Source organism: Sander vitreus, chromosome 9 (genome assembly GCF_031162955.1).
Source record: "Sander vitreus isolate 19-12246 chromosome 9, sanVit1, whole genome shotgun sequence".
In the NCBI taxonomy this organism is placed as follows: Eukaryota; Metazoa; Chordata; class Actinopteri; order Perciformes; family Percidae; genus Sander; species Sander vitreus.
This window is the reverse complement of record NC_135863.1, coordinates 2,490,480-2,509,403: the sequence shown is the minus strand read 5'-3', so window position 1 is coordinate 2,509,403 and position 18,924 is coordinate 2,490,480.

The window sequence follows — 18,924 nt, the reverse complement described above, 5'->3', positions numbered from 1 at the left end:
CTGCTCAAACGTTCAACCCTTTTAATCCCTTATAATAATTTACTCCTGATTGTTCATCTTTCATGCTCAGCCTGTTCTGGTGTTTTTGTTCCATCTAGAAATGTGGCCTCTTGTCAAAAGACAGGCAAGTGAAGTGAGCTGCGGATGGCATGTGGCATGAATGTGTTGGTTAACATTTCTCTTTTCACTTTCAAAAGTATTCATATTTTTTTATGCTACAGATAAGATTTCCACCAGAAGAGAAATATGCTGCACCATGGAGGATTTCTTCTGTGTTGACTGTTCCCAAACCTGCAGAGGTTACCACACCACTGGCCACATCCCCTGCTGGCATCAAAGGTATGTGAGTGAATGCCATTGGTGGTACCCCCCACATGCAATACTGATAAAACATTCCTCTGGGCAAGTGTGTAGGTGGCCTCCATATTAACCCACTAAAACAATAATTTCTTTGCATATAACTCGTGTGTGTGACCACATGCTCAGTGGTGGTTGCAGTCGATGAGGTTTTCTTTTACTGTTCTGTGTTGTGGAAGCTGCATTGTTCCGATGCACATGTCAGTCAGAACACCAGCCACAGCTACCGAGCACGTGCAGGCCAGACTGCATACCAGACCCTTTGCCCAAGTAGGTTCAGGAGCGGTGTCCACCTTTCACATACCCTGAGCAGACCTGGTGATCTGGCACATTGCATCAGATCCCCCCCCACACACACACACACACCTGATACAAGTCCCACAGGCAAGCATCCAGACCCCCTGCACCTTCCCTCCTGTATGCAACCCCTCGACCTCACAGGATTTCAAATTATTAGACAGAAAATGTTCAGATTCTGCAGGCTCAGCATCGCCCCCCTGTCCGGTATATCCTCCTGTTCTGCAATAACAAACGCGAGAGGGGGGTACACACTGAGAAAATAAAGCAATCAGTATCGGCCATTGTGTGATTTCTACCACAGAAGCAGAAAAAGTGTTGAGACTGCATTATGAAAAACAAGCACAGGGTAAGGAAACACCCCCGGAATAGCAAGAAAACGTCTCCAGCTAAGATTAGTTTTCTTATTACTTGACTTTTTTTTTTTGTCTTTCTGTTTTTTTTCATGTCTGAAATATTCCGCTTCTGACCTTTGGCTTGTTTATTGTCTGCCCGTCCGTCCAGGGTTTGATTTACCTAAAGCACCCTTACCGTTTAAACTAATTCAGCAAAAAGACACTTTTTGGGAAACTGTGCCCCCTTTGTGTAAAACCAGTGCGATCAGAGTTTATTGTGTCATAAGGTTTCAGGGTTCATCCTGATGTGCTGTTATTGTTTCCCTGGCTGAAGATAGCTGCTAAACCGGTCTCCAGACAATATATAAACAGCCTAAATAGATATGACATTCTCAAGTTTTATGCCATTTTTGCTTGATCAGATAACATTGCAACAATGCAGAAGAGATATCATGTGGTAAAAGCCAACCAATGGGGATATAACATTCACCTTCTCCTGAGTGTGTTGTAATTTGCCTCAGGACAGTTTAGGTATAATTAAAACATAAAATGAAAGCAGACAACTGCTGGCACATGTTCAACCCGTCAGTCTCAGCGAACTGCAATAAGAGATACTATTTGTCATACTCAACGATCTTGTCTTCATCTTGCGTATGCACTTTTGCGTATGTACTTTTTATCTTTCACCCACCCCGTCAAAGAAACTGATATTCTCTAGTTATTAATCTCTGCTTCATTACAGCGTCTCTCTCCCAGTGAACATTCCTTTGCGTTGCATTCCCACAATGCAGCACATTTCAGGCCGTAAATCATTAATTGGAAACCCAAAGTCGATGACGGTCCTCTGTAACACTGGCACAATGCACTTTATAATTTGAGGTTTTGTGGGATCGAAACGATCTGGACAGATTTATTTGTTTCCTTCCTCCACAAGTGATTCGAGCAGCATAATTTGACTTGCTGTCAGCCAATGCTGTATTCATATGTGAGCTATGCCATCAGCACGCGCCTCGCTCGCTGACCACGTTTTGACCTGCATATAACTTCATACAAAAAAATGGCATTTTACATGGTACGCACCATGCATCACGTTGACTTGACAGCCATGTTATTTAGTCTTCTTTTGGTGTTTTTCACCCTCAGTGTAACAGTTGGACGGTTGAAATTCTTAGTCGGTCAATCGACAAGTCAACTGACATATAATGACAACAAAAAAAGGTTTTGTTTTTGTTAATTGATTAATTTCTTCTCTTTTCTTACGTGTGCTAGACTAAACAGTTGAATGATAATTCAACGTTGATCGTGTTTTTGTAGTTTTGGCCATCATTACTGTCTTTGAACCAAAAAAGGTCTTCTAGCACTTTCCAGAGCTTTAAGCCACATCTTACGGTCTTCATCAATAGACAGACTTGCCTCTGTTGTCATGGAGATGGCTAAGTTGTCATCATATGGTCTAAGTGAGACCTAAGATGACAGCTGAGCAAACTCCATGTGCTGATGAACACGATGACATGAGGCTGTAAACCCAAGAAAAAAAAGCCACTAAGTGGACATTGAGTTCTGAGTTTTTGTCCGATTTTTTACAATGATATGTAATGACTACAGAGATGTTAGAACATTGTGATATCACTAAAAGGAAGTTTAATGGTACCACTTTATCTGGAGGTAAAACTGAAAAGTTAGTCCACCCAAAAAGTTAAAATAATTCCTCATTGCACAGGAGAACTGTGTGCACAACTACGGTAACTACAGTAGCTGTAGACAAAGTTGAAGCAGGAAGTGGCTCTGTAAACTCTGATGGATGTTTTCCCTCAAGAACACCATTTTTTTTTTAAGTAATTGACTTTACTCTCCAGTTGCTTCCTCACATGTTTTCTTTTAATACATGTTTTTATATTTTAATTATAAAATGTAATTTTGTTTAATGATGTTGACTGTGGCTTGCGGGGAGCGGGGTGGAGGGGGGGGGGGGAGGGGCGGCATAAATAATGTGTAGTACTAGCTTCGTGTTGAGGAAAATCATTTGGGGCTCTTTAACTCAGCCAGGGTGCTGACAGCGAGGACAGGCCTCGTCCCTCATGGGGGAACTATGAAGATCGGCTAATGAAGCGAGTTTGTTTCTGAAGGCTGATAATTGCATCTGGAATGTTTCGGGGCATTTAAACGTCAAAACTGTACAGCATGTAGTAAACAATATATATATATATATATATATATATATATATATATATAATATAGGGATTGGTTGATGGAATCTGCTAATTCCATCATAATCTGAATTGACATCTAGCCTTACCACCTAATGCTTTAAACAGCTTTTTTCTTTAGTAGAGCAAAGAAGATGGGATATAACCATATGCAGGATGCCAACCTGGGTGGTAGACATCTGCCCTTTTAACCACCATCCTCAGACCCCATTAATTTGGCTGTTTTGAGGTTAGGACTGACAGTTGAATCGTTTTCCAGAAAGCTCAAGGCCTATAGTTGTTGTTGTAACTGGCTCTGAAATGGTCTTTAGGTTTTCTGTGAATATGAAGTAGGTAAACAACTGTGTCAATACAGTCCTGTTTAGTTTTTATGTGTTTTCCAACTTGGATAAACCTGAAAGTTTATACATTTTCCATGACCATCATAGTGACTTTGGTATCTACTTTCTTGGAAAGCACAGAACTGACTTTTGAGTATATGTTCCAGGAATTCTAAGTGTTCTCATTTTAACATTTGAGAATTATACAGCATTTGCCCTCTTTTCTAGAGATAATGGTGCAGCTTTTATTGGAATCTATTAAATGTCATGCACGCTTTTAAAACCAGCCATTCTTTATTGATTCCTGTAACGGGGGGGGGGGCCTGCTCTACAGGAATGAACTCTTCCTGTAATATCTGTTTTCAATAAATTGATGGAATGAACATGGCCTGACCGCTCTCTGTCACAGTCTGCATGACATGGTTAGAGAAACATCTGGAGGCGAGCAGAGGAAGACAGAAAGAGGAATGCTTAGAACTAGAAAGGTGAAGACAGAGAGAAAAAAAAGTTAACAAGCTGTAGGTTTTTTAATCAAGACAGCTGCATGTGGGAGCAAAGAGAAGCAAAGAGGTTAGGGTTCGAGCATGTGTTATGATGTGTTTGTGGTAAAGCCTGTGCCGTTTGTTTGGGCTGCAGTTAGATATGCCTGGCAGCTCTCAGCAGGAGCTCTGAGTCCTGCGCAGCAGAGGCTCACTCTAATTGGTTAAAGAGTCACTGTGGCACCTTGGATTGAACTCATGCCTGGAGGCCAGGTACGGCATACTTAGCAGCATGCTGAGGAAAGATCACAGTTATGTGCTCTCAGTCACTGACTGTCTTTAGGTCAGCACTCGTCCCGCTGCTGGCTGGGCAGAGGAGAAGGCTGCTCTGGGAAGGAGATACAAGGCTAGACAATCTCGCCCGGCGCTCTCAGGTTGACCAACTCAAGTGACACTTTCCTGAGATGGGGCCAATTCCAGGCTGCTAAGAGGATCAGTTTCCTCTTTCTGTCCTGACAGACATACCCAGCTAGCGCCACTCAGGAGTCTTCCGGCTCGCTGCTCACCAGGCACAGCCGCTTCAGACACTCTTCCACACTTTCTAAAAGCCAATGTGGCCCTGCAGCGTGGACGGGATCAGAGTGTTTCGCTGCAAAGACAAAGTCCTCACTAAGAGGATTGAGATCTTAAACCTAACTCTCTAACTGTCAAAGTATGACTGTAAACACAGGTAGGCAGAAAAGGAAAAGGCCAGTTCATACAACTTCAAACAGACTAGAATAAATCGCGGTGGCTATTCACCTAGAATAGAGTTGTATAGAAATGAGTTTTGAGGAAATGCATTCGGATTGAGATTCAAAAAGTCTGAAGGTAGAAGAGCAGACAGAAGAAAAGCATGACACAGTGGGGGAGAGAGACACAGAGCAGTGTCTAATCTTGGATCTTTGAGTGGCGAGGCTTGCACCGAGCACGTCACATGTAGTGATGTCACTTCCGGGGAGCATGGCACGTGTTCGCATGTCAATAGATCCTGTATTGGGGTAGTGGCTTACATTTCTCAGAAACCCAGAGACTTAGACTTGAGTAAGACTTAAAGCTGCTCTGATCAATATTTTTTATATATACAAGGTATTACTATGTCTAATGTGAAAGGTGTGGGCGCCTGGGTAGCTCACCTGTTAGAGCGTGCGCCAGTATATACAGACGCTCAGTCCTCAGCGCAGCAGCCACAGCTTCGATTCCGACCTGCGGCCCTTTGCTGCATGTCAGTCCCCCCCTTTCATGTCGAAGCAGCCCTGTCACAAATAAATGCCCAAAAATTCATCTTTAATGTGAATGGTGTCCCTCTTAGTGAGAAACCTGCGGATAATTATGACATTCCTCTGCTTTAGCACTTGTTTTAGCATCCTTCAGCATCAGTTTTGGTTTCACAGCTTTATTGTTCTGGTCACTTTACGCTACCTGCATCAAACAGATAAACTTAAGAGTATTTAGCAGCTAAAGAGGCAGATATTCCCATCAGGAGTTGGCAGAGACCAAAATTGGGATAAAAACAGAGGGACTATTGATTTAGATTCATCAGGTGGCCAAATGAATGCTAATGTTGCTCCGTGTCTGCTGGATGTGTAATTAAGGAACCGTTTGCTAACACGCTTACCACAACAACTTCAGGCGATGTATGTTGTGTTTACAGCTTGTTGCAATTCAAGAAGAAAAAAAAAAGGAATAGAAAATGAAAGTAATGCAGGTTTAAGTCACAACAATTTGCGCTTGCATGATTCTTGCAATTTGGGGTTGTATCCACGTGGTTGAATGCACTTATTGTAAGTTGCTGTGGATAAAATCACCAGCCTAAATGTAATGTAATATAAAAATAAAAAAAAGTATAACAGGGACATGATGAAAAGCAAAGGGAGCTTATGGATTTGTAATCAAAAGATGAAAGCTAAAAAAAAAAACTCTCTCTTTCTTCCTGATAAAGGGACAGGTGTTGCCAAAAAGGCCAGAGTAGAGCCCATTATGTATGAATGTAACCCCTGTATGTTTTGACACATGTTAGAGCCTGACCTGACACTGAGCAGGTGTGTGCCAGAATGGGCTAAAAGGCAGCATGTCCTGCACACCAGCTGCAGAGTGGCTCTGGCTGAACCCTGCCGCCTGCTAAACCTGTGAGCCTGGCATGCTGTTTGGATTGCGGGTGACTGATTAGGTCGTTATGTGGAGCCCGTCAACCACAACGCGCCTTAACCGCTGCACTCAGGCGGCTAACAGCTGCTCTGAGCAGCACCTCGCTGTGGCCTAATGGATGGCTCCCATGTATCGTAGATGTGGAGGGACCGACAGGCTGTATAGGAACATTTAGGTGTGGTCATGATGTTCGACATGTAAGAGGGTGTACAGAGCTAGCTCTCAGACCCCCACTCTATCAGATCCTGCTGTTAAAGCAATACTTACGTTGAAAAGGGCTGCAGCCAACATTTTCCTTATCGGTTAATCAATGGTGGATGCCCATAACAGGTTACATGAGCCTAAGATTTCTAGTTTTATTAAACTAACAACACAAAAGTCGAAGCATATTATTCTCTGTACGATCCTACAAAACAGACTAAAGGTTTTGCATTTCTGCGGGATAAGCTGATGATCAAAATTGATTAGTTGGTTATTTTTCTTTTGATCAACAAATTCATGCAGCTCCTTGCACCACCCCGCACGTCGGGGTCAATGGTGGGATGCCGGTTGATGCTGCCATGCGTTTCCACAACCATCGGACACTGCGCAAAGTGCGAGGCGGTGGAGCGCTAGTTTTGAGCATTGCATTGCATTGTGGATTTGATTAGTGTGTTGACTCAGCCTCAGAAGCAAACGTCCAAAGACACTTTTCAAATCACTTCTGCAGCTTAATCCAGTTCTTCACTCTGTCTCTAGCTTCCCTGTATGTTCCACTTGTATTTTTTTGCAAAAATATGGCTAAAATGGATAGACATACAGCTTCTGCTTTGTCACTATCAAGGTTAGACATTTATCTCTGTTGGTCGCAACTCCGCTTGCTAACTTTGTTTGAAAATACAGTAACCAAGAAAGTGATAAATTGAGAGCTCTGTATTTCACCAGTAATCTAAGATTTTTAGACTATACTAAACATACAAATGTACACAGGAGAAGTAGAAAGTCTTCAGAGACACCTTTTAGCAAGTGTGTGACATTTAAAAATAGTTTTTTGGTAGAAATGACCCAACGTATGTGTCTGCGTACTGTATGTGCATAGTCACACACATGTAACTGTGCTCCTCACATCAGTGATTCTGTAAAGGGCATGTTGACCTCTGCAGATTGTTTAAGTGAAGGGGGAGAAATGAATGGCTCCCCAGTGCTTATCTACGATGGCCGACAGGGGCAAACGCCCTGCAACTTAAGACAACACATGCAGATAGACAAAACACAAGCAATTTAAGAAAACATCTTCATTAATTTGACAACACATGTGCAGCATTCAGCAAACGCGCTGCAAAAAGAAAAGCACACAATCCCCGAAAACAAATGCAACAACAACAAAAAAACGCAGCATCCAGATTACACAACGGAAGTTCTCCAGACCTCTAGAGGGAGCAGCTAAGTGGAACAGCTTGATTTTCGACCCCACGGGGAGAGAGCGCTCTGCCTTTTTATTAGAGTCGGGTATGGCTGCAGCCTGGAGAACTCCCCTCTCATGCCTCCCGTCCATAGACTGTATATTAAATTTATATATATATATATATATATATATACATACACAGTCTATGCTCCCGTCTCATGCCCTCCCGGCTGGTGCCGTCCCCGAGCTTCGACTTTTCAAAATAAAAGCTTGCGTCTGGTCCGCTATGTCTTCGTACTTTGGTGTTTTGGAACTAAACAGTACGGCAATCATGCTAATAAATACAATAACTTTTTCAGCAGATGTCTTACTTACAACACGTTGGAGTTAGCAAAGGATTTTTGTGTTTATATGTGCGGGCAGGATTTATTCAGTTTGATAAATCCCACGGTAAATTGGCTGGTTTACTAAACAGGGAGGGACTATAAATCCTGTCTGTTTTTTGTATTTCAAGAGCAAATTGCTCCACAATATGAATACAGATTGATCACCTATTTTGTTGGTAACCGTTGTTGTATAATCACACTATTACACAAATTACATATTAAACCCTCTCATGTAATATGGCTTAAACAAACGTCAACGTTAAACGCTGATGCAGTTTTAAATTTTTTATCACAACGAGTTTACAGACGTCTCTGCTGATTGAGTATCACCTGACCTGAGCCGAGACACAGCCACCAAACGAGAGAAAAGATATCTCAAACATAGACTCAATATTTACAGTCTATGATCTCAAAGCAGTTGCACACCATTCTGAGATTGAACGTGCCCCGCCGTCTCTCTCTCTCTCTCTCTCTCTCTCTCTCTCTCGAAAATCAAGCTGTTCCACTTAGCGCTCCCCCTAGAGGTCTGGAGAACTTCCGTTGTGTAATCTGGATGCAGCGTTTTTTTGTTGTTGTTGCATTTGTTTTCGGAGTTTGTGTGCTTTTCTTTTTGCATTGTTTTTTATTTGCAGCGCGTTTATGTATTTGGTTGTGTTGTGGTATTTGCAGCGTTTGCTGAATGCTGCACATGTGTTGTCAAATTAATGAAGATGTTTTCTTAATTAGCTTGTGTTTTGTCTATTTGCGTGTTGTCTATTGTGTTTTCTTTAGTTGCAGGGCGTTTGCCCCTGTCGGTAAAGTAAATACACAGGTCTCCTTTTTTCAGCAGTGGAAAAAAGAGACAAATGAAAATGTAATCTCACTTCAGCTTTTAAAATCTGCCTCCTCCGCGAGACCTTGAGAACAACACGTTTCCCATCAAACAGCAGATTAATCTTGCGTAACTCATGCACGGTCACATCCCGGTCCTCTGGCAGTGCCGGGAAGGCTGTGTGGGAGTCTGGCGGCAGAGGGATGACAGTGGGAGATGGGAGGAAGGGCTCAGTGTGTGCATCATATCATCTGATTTGTGGGGTGAGTTGGGGGTGGGGGGTGGTGGTGGGTTGAGAAGCAATAAAAATGCCAGGAGTGAAAGCAATATCACCGCCTGGGTCAACATCTCTCTGAAAAGCTGCCTCCTATACGTCGTGTTTTCATTGTGCTCTGCATTACAAGGCTGCAGAGCTGCTGACAATGAAGTCTCTTGGCTGGTGTGGACAATAATCCAATGAACAAACTAACCTGTGCAGATTATAAAACTACTAGACCATAAGAGTTGTTGCACGACTATCTATACTGTACAAAGACACAGTGGAGAAACTTCCGAAGCGTGACAATGACTCGTTTCACAAAAAGAAAACAGTTGAGATTAATGTTTCTAGTCAAATATATCCAGTGTCCAAGTCCCAATAATGTTGACGTGCTTGTGTTGCAGACATTTCAATCCCCTCAAATCATCAAGTGGGAGAAGATACTGTATCTGAAACCACAAAACATCCAGTTTATCCTATTTGTAATTGTCACGATTGATCTTTTTGTATTTCACATTTGGCAGTTTGTAGTTTGAGTAAATGTGATGTCACGTTTATCTATAGTATAGTTAAATTTACGAAGCTCTGTATGCTTCAAACAAACTAAATCGTACGACGAGTACAACATAGGTACCAATCATACACTTTCAACTTTGTGCGTTTTGCATGTTTGTAGTTGTCGTGTTGTACAATTGGGGATAATGGCGCATACTTTGAGACAGTCTCTCCTTAAAGGACTTCATGATATTCACCCCGGGCGTAGACATAAAATATGGAGTGTATAGAATGGATATAAGAACTTAAAGCTTTAGTGCCTAACTTTTTGATATTAATGAACGTCCGTTACATTCAAGCCATTGCCAAATGAGTTGCTACAAAGCTAATTAAGACTATCAGCTCCACACAACTCTCTCTGGATTTCTCAGTATGGCTATGTTCAGAAGATTGTGTCGTCCGGTGACTTCACCGCGCGGAAACTCAAGTATAGATAATGACCTCTTCTGAAGAGTCCATCATGTTTGTTTAATCCTCCGTGTCCTCCTTAGCTGCTAGCACAAACTACGCACTATAGCTTTAAGGACTAGGGCTGGGTACCGAATTCAATACTTTTTAGGCACCGACCGAATTGCCTTTAAAGTGTTGAGTATCGAAAAATGCCTCGTCATTTAACACCCAATTTTAATACCTAAGGAGTAAATCTCATCATCGTCAGTGAGCCAGTAAGCACACAGCATGTTTCTACCAAGATCTAATAATGTTTGTGATTGGCTGTCTAACTTTACACATCGTAGAGGCAGGCAGGAAAAACTACATTACACACAGAGACGGGGCTTATGTAGTAGGAGCTGAAAAATAAATAAAAAGATCTTTTCTTCTTTTGAAATTGGTATTGAAAAAAGTATCGTTTAGGAACATCAAAGTATCAAAGTCACGGTATCGGTACCAGTACCAGTAACGGTATCGAAATCTTTGAACGATACCCAGCCCAATTAAGGACCACAATTGCAGAAAGCAGCCCCACATGTAATTTCAGCCACTTTGAAAGGGGTTTTCAGACACTGTGGGACGATTCAACAAGCACTACATTTGAAGCACTGAGGGGCTTTCCGGCAACCGCAACTGGTGTTTACAAGTCCCAGTTCAAAGTGAGTGAAAAATGTATTGGCCACTGGGGGCAGCAAACATACCTTGAGCAGCTACTCAAGGTGAGAAATGCAACAAATTGAAGAGCGACGTATGTGTACAGGGCACACTTACAAACTGTGGGATGTGGGTGTTTTAATAGAGAGGACACAAGAAGACAACGTTGTTTGACAGGGTAATACTGAAGTCAAATGCTGAGTGTCAGCTGTCACTGTCCACAATAAGTGAGATATACATATGCTCTGGCTTCTGGCTTATGATTGATAAGGATCGACTTGGACCATCAGAAAAACTAAGAAAGTGAGATACACCTAAAAAAAAATATGTCAGAATACATTTTAATGATTACAAATAGGCGACACAAAGATAACTACAATGCAATCAGAAAGCCTGAGTGCTTCTTTTCGTGCTGAACAACATGTCAGATTCATATTTCTTGACCATATAGTCTAATGTATTTTTGCCACAACCACCTGTGAAATTCCTCATGTGAACTTTATTTCTGACACAAAATATTTGGAAGCTACTTGACATAATGAAGAAGCGAAAGTGAGTGAGAGAGAAAGAAAAAAACTGTCATGCACGCTTACACACACATGTACGCACGCACGCACGCACGCACGCACATACATATACTTTCTTGGAAAGCCACAAGTTTCTAATTATATCCTGGGTTTCAAATAAAATGCGTTTACAGCCAATTCGTTTGCGTAAATGCCATTCCTGTCTGTGTGGAGAGATGTAACCATTTCTACCCCCGAGACAATAAATAGTTTATTGCTTTTATTTGTCATGGCTTTATGTTGTATTGCCAAGCCCTCAAACGAATAGAAAAAAAGCCTATTTTCCCACTAATGACTGAGTGTGATTTATAGAGTCTGCCTTTGACATGGGGGTGTCTGTGCTTTTAAACCGAGCATAATTAGACCTCTGGAGCTGCATGCTGCGCAAAACGCATTGGACACAAACGCTGTGCTTCCCAGAGAGACTCTGCAGTGCGTTTTGGGTATGATGCTGAACAATCGGTGCATGAGAAAAAATGCCTGGAGGTTTCCCTTCCAAACAGCCGCACGGATACACGCATGCACACATGCACACAGAGGTCAATGATATCTGAAACAAACATAATTATTGGCTTTGACACACTTTCAGAATCGGATACAAGGGGAGAAGAAAGAGCATATAGATTGGCTCAATGGGGATCCAAAGAGTTAGTCAAGAATGAACTGTTCCCTGCCGAGCGGAGAAAGAATTCCCCTCCCTCCTTCGTCCTCGCTGACCCTAAATGCTCACTAAGTGATTTTAACAGGTCATCAAGGAGCAGGAGTTCACACTTTTTTGACAACCCTCACCCCCTCTTACTCCTCCACCTCCTCTTCTCTCCTTCCTGTCTCTTTGCCTTTGTCTGTCTCTCTGTGTGGATGAAAAAAGAGTAAGGAGACGTTTCTGTTTTGGGTGTCCCCGTCAAGTGATTTCTAATGACACACTGCCATCGTCCCCACAACATGTATTTTAGAGTAAATGAATCAGGCAGGACATGGCCTTGTTAAGTTGAAAGTGCCGCTCTCGGCCGCAAAAGTACATGGTGCTTTGGAGCCGGGACGTTCACACCAAGAGGCCGAGCTGCAACGTCAACAGAACACACGTGCAAGTAGAGGTTGTCTGTGTTTTCGGTGGTGAACTCACTGGAGAGACTGAAAGTACGGGTGCTGTTCAATTCCTCCACGCCTGCCTCGGACCCCCCCCCTCTGATGAAGAGATGGAGATGGATGCAGTGATGGTCTTGCCTGTCCACGTAGTCGGCATCGTAGTCATAGGTCGTAGCTGATATCCTGAGAGCCATCTTCACCTTTTCCTCTGTGTTTAAAGGTTATTTTTGGGCATTTCTGCCTTTAATGGATAGGAAAGCTGAGACATGAAAGGGGAGAGAGAGGGGGGAAGACATGCTGGAAACCATCACAGGTCGGACTCAAACTCTTGACCATCTGCGCTGAGGAATAAACCTCTACATAAGTGCGCCAACTCTACCAACTGATCTAACCAGCCACTTTACTCTGATGTTTACATTTGAAAACTTAACCGTCCAGCTGGCTAGCTGAGTCTGGAGGGAGTCATTGGTGTGTGTGTGTGTGTGTGTGTGTGTGTGTGTGTGTGTGTGTGTGTGTGTGTGTGTGTGAGAGAGTCGGTGCAGAAGGGGATAAACAAAACATCCATTCTGACTAATACAGATGCCTAAATGTGATAAACATCTACGTTGTGCAAGTAACCACAAATTCTGCAGAATCAGGATATGATAGAAGTCACCCTGACGCACACAGACACAACCCCCACCAAAAAACCCCCACAAAATTAAGTCGTTGTGTTCCTTTCCCATCAAGATGGGTTAAAACAACATTGTTTACAGGGCACTTTTGTTTTATTAGGCTTAATTTTGCTGACTAAAAAGACGAGAAAGAACGTCATATGATGGCGTTCTTGAGCCAGATTGAAACTAGAGACGTCACAAACCGGCAGTTTGTGCCTCAGCAGTGGTTTGTAATGATCATATCTGTCCAGCAATGATTCAGTGTTTTAGAGGCCAAGAGTTAAAATGGAAACACAAACCGTGTGTGACAGCTCATAACCCATTCGATCTCCCAACTGCCTCATTATAAATCTCATCTACAATAAACCACAAACAAGCTACAGGAGGTGACTCCCCATTAGCGGTGGCTCTGCTGATTGTGAGGACAGACTGATAACATTGATTTTTGCAGCGTGTCACAGTCACCTGACTGGCGAGGAATGGTGGAGACAGATCAGGAGGTTTCAGCAGCCAATCACAGCTCTGTCAATCATCTTACCACAACCAATTGGCTTACTCTGCAGCTGGGCTGAAGCCCTGCCTCCTGTGCAGTCAAAGGGTTAAAAAGAAATTCATTATGGTCAAAACATCTGTAGCTTGATCAAACGGCTTATTTTACTCTTCTGTTCTTGCCCCAAAATGCAACACAGAAGATGGAGTGAAGACCATGCGTCACCATGATGTAGCTTAATATAAGGTGTTGCATTGATGTGTTTATTTTATCTTTTTGACCTTTATCTAACCAGTGTGGTCACATGCGAGAGTCCTGTCCACCACAGTGATGTTACAGGAACCAACACAGATACACACACACACACAATAAAGAAGAGGGACAAGAAAAGAGAGAGAGAAATGTTTAGAAAAATGATTGAAGGCTGCCTGGAGTGATAGGAAACAGAATATTCAAATTTCTAAAACACAGTAGCCATGATTTATTGTTAGATCTAAGTCTCTTGACGTGGAACGATACAGAGACAAAATGAAGGCGAGGAAGCAAATATAAAGGAAATGCGTAGAAAAGCAGGAAATTCAAGTTGCATTTATTTATTTGAAAAAAATGTTGTGGTCCAAGAATCAACACCCAACCCAAATGAAGAATAGGAAGGAAAGGAAGAACAATGGAAGGAGGAAAAAACTTAAGGAATGAAATAAACATGAGGAAAGGGCTCTCCATGCATCTCCCAGTTTGTGGCTTCAGTCCATCCAGTGCGAGGACAGTCGGGGACACGGCTCTGATAAGATGATGCAACTGCTCTGCGCGCTTACATCAGGCACAGCGCCTACCTGGGCTGTGGCCATCGAAGGGTTAACCCTGAGCATACACATGCAATAATACGCAGATCATTAAACGCATGTTAGCCACAAGTGCAGTTGGTCCACATCCTACATGTCTTGATTTTTAATACCCCCCATCCCCTTCCTCTCCGCTCCACCACTGCTCCACCACCCCCACCTCTAACCTAAATGGCAGGTGGGACATAAAATGTTGGGAGGTCTCGAGCTCAGGACATCAAAAGGATGCCCCCACCGGCTCCAGATCGCTGCCCTGCATCATGAAAAGAGAGCGGCTGTGCATAAAACAGTCGTTGGCGGCGAGGAGAATGGAAAGTGGGACACGACCGGTCACAGAGGAATGTAATCAAAGTGCATTTTATTATGTTTCGCAGCAGGACCACAGGACACTGCAGCTCTTACCTCACACGTCATTCCACTGCGTGGTGTATGCCTGCTTTGATTTTTGTGTGTGTGTGTGTGTGTGTGTGTGTGTGTTGATGAGTGTGCACTCATTCCTCTCATTCGTTACATGAGTGCGCTGCATGCCTGCATGCTTTTGAGGTTTTTTCGGTGAGAGTATGCCTGGACTGTCGCCTGTAGCATGTGTCATACCTAAAGGACCATACCAGCCTGTTTTCAAGTTCAACTCTTTCACTGCTTAGCATGTATAGAGAGCCGAAGTCGGTGGCCGGGTTAGCTCACTTGGTAGAGCACGCTCACATATATAGAGGTTTACCCCACGAAGCAGTGGCCGCGGGTTCGACTCCGACTTGCGTCCCTTTGCTGCATGTCATTCTCGCTCCCGTTTTATGTCTTCATCTGTCCTGTGAAAATAAAGGCCTAAAAATGCTCTTTAAAAAAAGAGAGCCGAAGTTGAAGTCCACTTCCAGGGTTGCTCATTCCCCCAGATGTCACTCTTTTTGGCCGGATGTCTGTTACCTTCTGCTTTCTTTGTGTTGTAATTTTAAACACTGGTCAATTTATGAGGACTATGGTTAAGTGTGGTCCAACCACGTCTGAAGGGAAAAGTGTTACCTGTTCTGAATTGCCACACCCAAAGGCGGTTACGAGTCACGATAATTGTTCAAATGGGAAAATGGTGAACACTGTCTGACAGTCTCTTTGTGGTGTTGGTCATGTGACTAAAAACGGATGGAAGTAGTTGTGTAAAGAATGAAACTAAATCTTGAGAGAGTCTCCACACATTGTCGAATTGTCTGTTTCAGAAATTTTCAACAATTGTCAGATGTCATGCAGTCCTCCTATTCAGATATCAGAAAGGTGTCATTTGAGTTTTTTTTTTTTTTTTTTCAGATGAACAAGCACTGTGTTTGAAACATATTAGTCTGGATTAATGGAAGTACATACAGTAGGATAAAGCCTGACATTTGGCATGTCTCTCACGCGATGTCCCTCCACTCTCACTATCTCTGCTATCGGGGCTATTGGTTTAAAAAAATACAAAAAACCCAGAGCATTTTTTCCCCTTATGACAGAATATATAGGTGGTTGTAGCCAGACCTTACTCAAGCACTAAAACGGCGCTATGGAGAAAGGTCTAGCAATGCGAGACTAGAAGCATATTGACTCCTGAAATGTCGCCATTTTGATAAACTGAGACCAGTGGCAATCTTTATTAAAGGGTTTGTCCATCTCTCTAGTTCAGACATGGAAATAACAATAGTACTTCTTCCACACAGAAATTCCTAGAGAGGTTCTAGAAAAAAAAGTAGTTGTATTAGAAATAGCTAAAAATGCTTAGAGCACTGGCAGATTTTTTTAAGCAAACAAGACTTAATACTCTAAGTCACAGTTTGTCAAATTTACTTTGTTTCATGGTAATACAGTTTATGTCCAGTGTGATTTGAGAAGTTTATGTCCTCAGTACTTCGACAAAAATGTAGACTTGATGTTTACTGTGATGACTTTTACAACTTTCAAGAGTCTGCTTAATGCTTTCTACTTAAATGAATGGAAACCACAAAATGGAAAATGGTGATATACTAACTAAAAACAGCAACAGCGTTTTTAATGTGCATAATGATTTGCTGTGATGATGTATATCCTACATGATTTCAATGCTTTTTTCAGTTCAATTTATTTAAAGTGTCAAATCATAACAGGAGTTATCTCAGGACACTTTACAGATAGATCAGGTCTAGACACTAGACCACACTGTATCATTCACAAAGACCCAACAATTCCCCCGTGGGGCAAGCATTTGGTGCATCAGTGGCGAGGAAAAACTTCCTTTAAACAGGCTCTTGGTGGGCGGCCATCTGCCACTGCCAGTTGGGACACAGATACACTTATACAGATATAGAGAATTATGATTAGAGTTGGGTATTGTTTTTTTTTTTTTCGATACCGGTGCTAAAACGATACTTTTTAAAATGGTGCCGGTGCCTGATCCGATACTTAAAAAAATAGGGTAATAGGGAATAGGGTATTTTACAATAACTTTGAATGCACCATACCAAGTTCCACTTTGGACACCTCCCTGCCTCTGCATATCCACAGTAGACAGATAATTTCAGGCATGCATACAAATGCCATGAACTGCCATGGAGAGTGGAGGAGGGCAACATAGCAGGAGAGAGTAAGAGAGCAAGCATAGGGGTTTGGACAGTGCCATTTATAAAGCATGGCCCTCTGCCTGCCTCATAAACTGTGCATTATTCTGGGAAAGCAGGAAACCGGCTGGACTTCAGGAGAGAGAGAGACAGAATGAGAGAAAAAGAATAAATATATATAGCCCATTTGTTTCTTCTCTTTCCAGTGGTCCTACCTTCAATGCCTTTAGAATATTTCAGAATAGTTTTTCTTCTAAACCTTCACAGGAGACATATGACACCAGAGTATATGGGATTATTTTTGCCTTTAATTCCAAGCAAAGTATCAAACAAAAATCCCTAACTCAAGCAAAAAAATTGTCATCTCAAAAGTAAAACTTGCAAACAAAACATTTGTGTAGTCGTAAACTATTGGTCTTTTATTCATTTGATAATATGTCCTTTTGTTTACAGTTCCCTTTGCTTCTTTCTCAATGATCAGTCTTTTGCGCTCTCCATCACGTTAGCGGTTGCGCTCCCAGCTTTCTCGATTGCCCTTCCAAACTCTTTGTTTGTAATTCTGGCACAAACCTCTCGTCTGGGCGGGTCTTACAGGGGTGCGTCCCCATTGGCTAATGAGTTTTTGGAGTACGTTTGAGTGACAGCTCAGTGCCTGCCTGCCCTAACGTTTCAGTGCAGCTAACGTTGACGAGACTCTGGAGAACCACTCTACCCACGGATTCCTACAAGATTAATAAAGTGTAAGTATTGATCATATATAATGGCTAGCATGTTTAAGAGACGTGCAAGTATATAATATAATAATATAAACCTGAAAATGCTATATAATTGTTGCCCTTTAATGCTGAAACCGAACCTACCCCAACAATTTTGCAGCAATAAAATTGAAGTGATATTAACAAACAGAGAAATGTATCTTTTTAGATAAAACAGATGTTGACAAAGTTTCCTTTTGAGGACATTGAAATTGGGAAGAATTTGAAGTTGGGAAAAAAAGGTAATAAATTGCAATATATCGCAGAATATTGCAATATGTTTAAAATTGCAATAATATCTTATCGTGAAAAGTATCGTGATATCGTATCGTGAGGCCTCTGGTGATTCCCACCCCTATCGAACAGCATCTGAATGCTCCTCTTCTGACACCTCTCCAACTCCAAATTTAAGGGGGCTCTGTCCACCAATCGTAACTTTATGAAACTGACAAGCTAACAGTCATGCTTACTTCAATCAGTGATCGGCTGGTGGCCGACTGTCTAAAATTGTGCACGTTTATCCCCATATTTAAACAATTACCACACCATGCCCCTCTTTATGATGACAGACTTTTCACCCCACCTTCTGGTTTGGACGTTCAGGACAGCTATAAACACTGTTGGCTTTGGACGTGGTGGGACGACTAGTTCCTTTTTGGCCTTAAGCCGGCTGCCACCACACCTCAGACCTGGATAATTGGCTTAAAAAGGATGTATGGATGGATGAATTGCCCTTTTTGTAGAGCAGGCCCTTCTCTCATACCTTTGCAGCAATAAATGCAAAACAAAATCAACAATTTATGTCGACTAATGGATCCTAAAGATCGTGTTGTCTTAAAACTTGAGATGTAATGATACCTAAACTATGACTGATCCATTCTATGCTAACTTTCAGTACTTCACAGTTTTAGGTACTCAGTGTTAAAGACACATTTTGCTTCACAGTTTTTGGTTCCCAGTTCGATACCTAATCCAATTTGCAGCACAGGTTGTAGTTTGAAAATAGACAAAAAATGTCTTGATAGGATGGAGACTTGTTAGTGCATGGAAAGGCCTTAAGAGAACTCTGAGTAATAAGCTATCAAGAGTTCAATAAAGCTGAGAAATGCACTGTTAGAGCCCGATAACACAGATACGAATAATGACAGAGAAAGACAGATGAGCTCTCCGTATTCTCTCTTTCCCGCTCTCTTTCTTTCTTTCCATGCCGGTCTCACTCGTCTTCCCCCAGTGCACCAGGAGGTCTATGTTTAGACAGGATAGAGTTCTCCAGGGCCAACATGGGTAAAGCTCTGTCTCGTTTCTGCACCG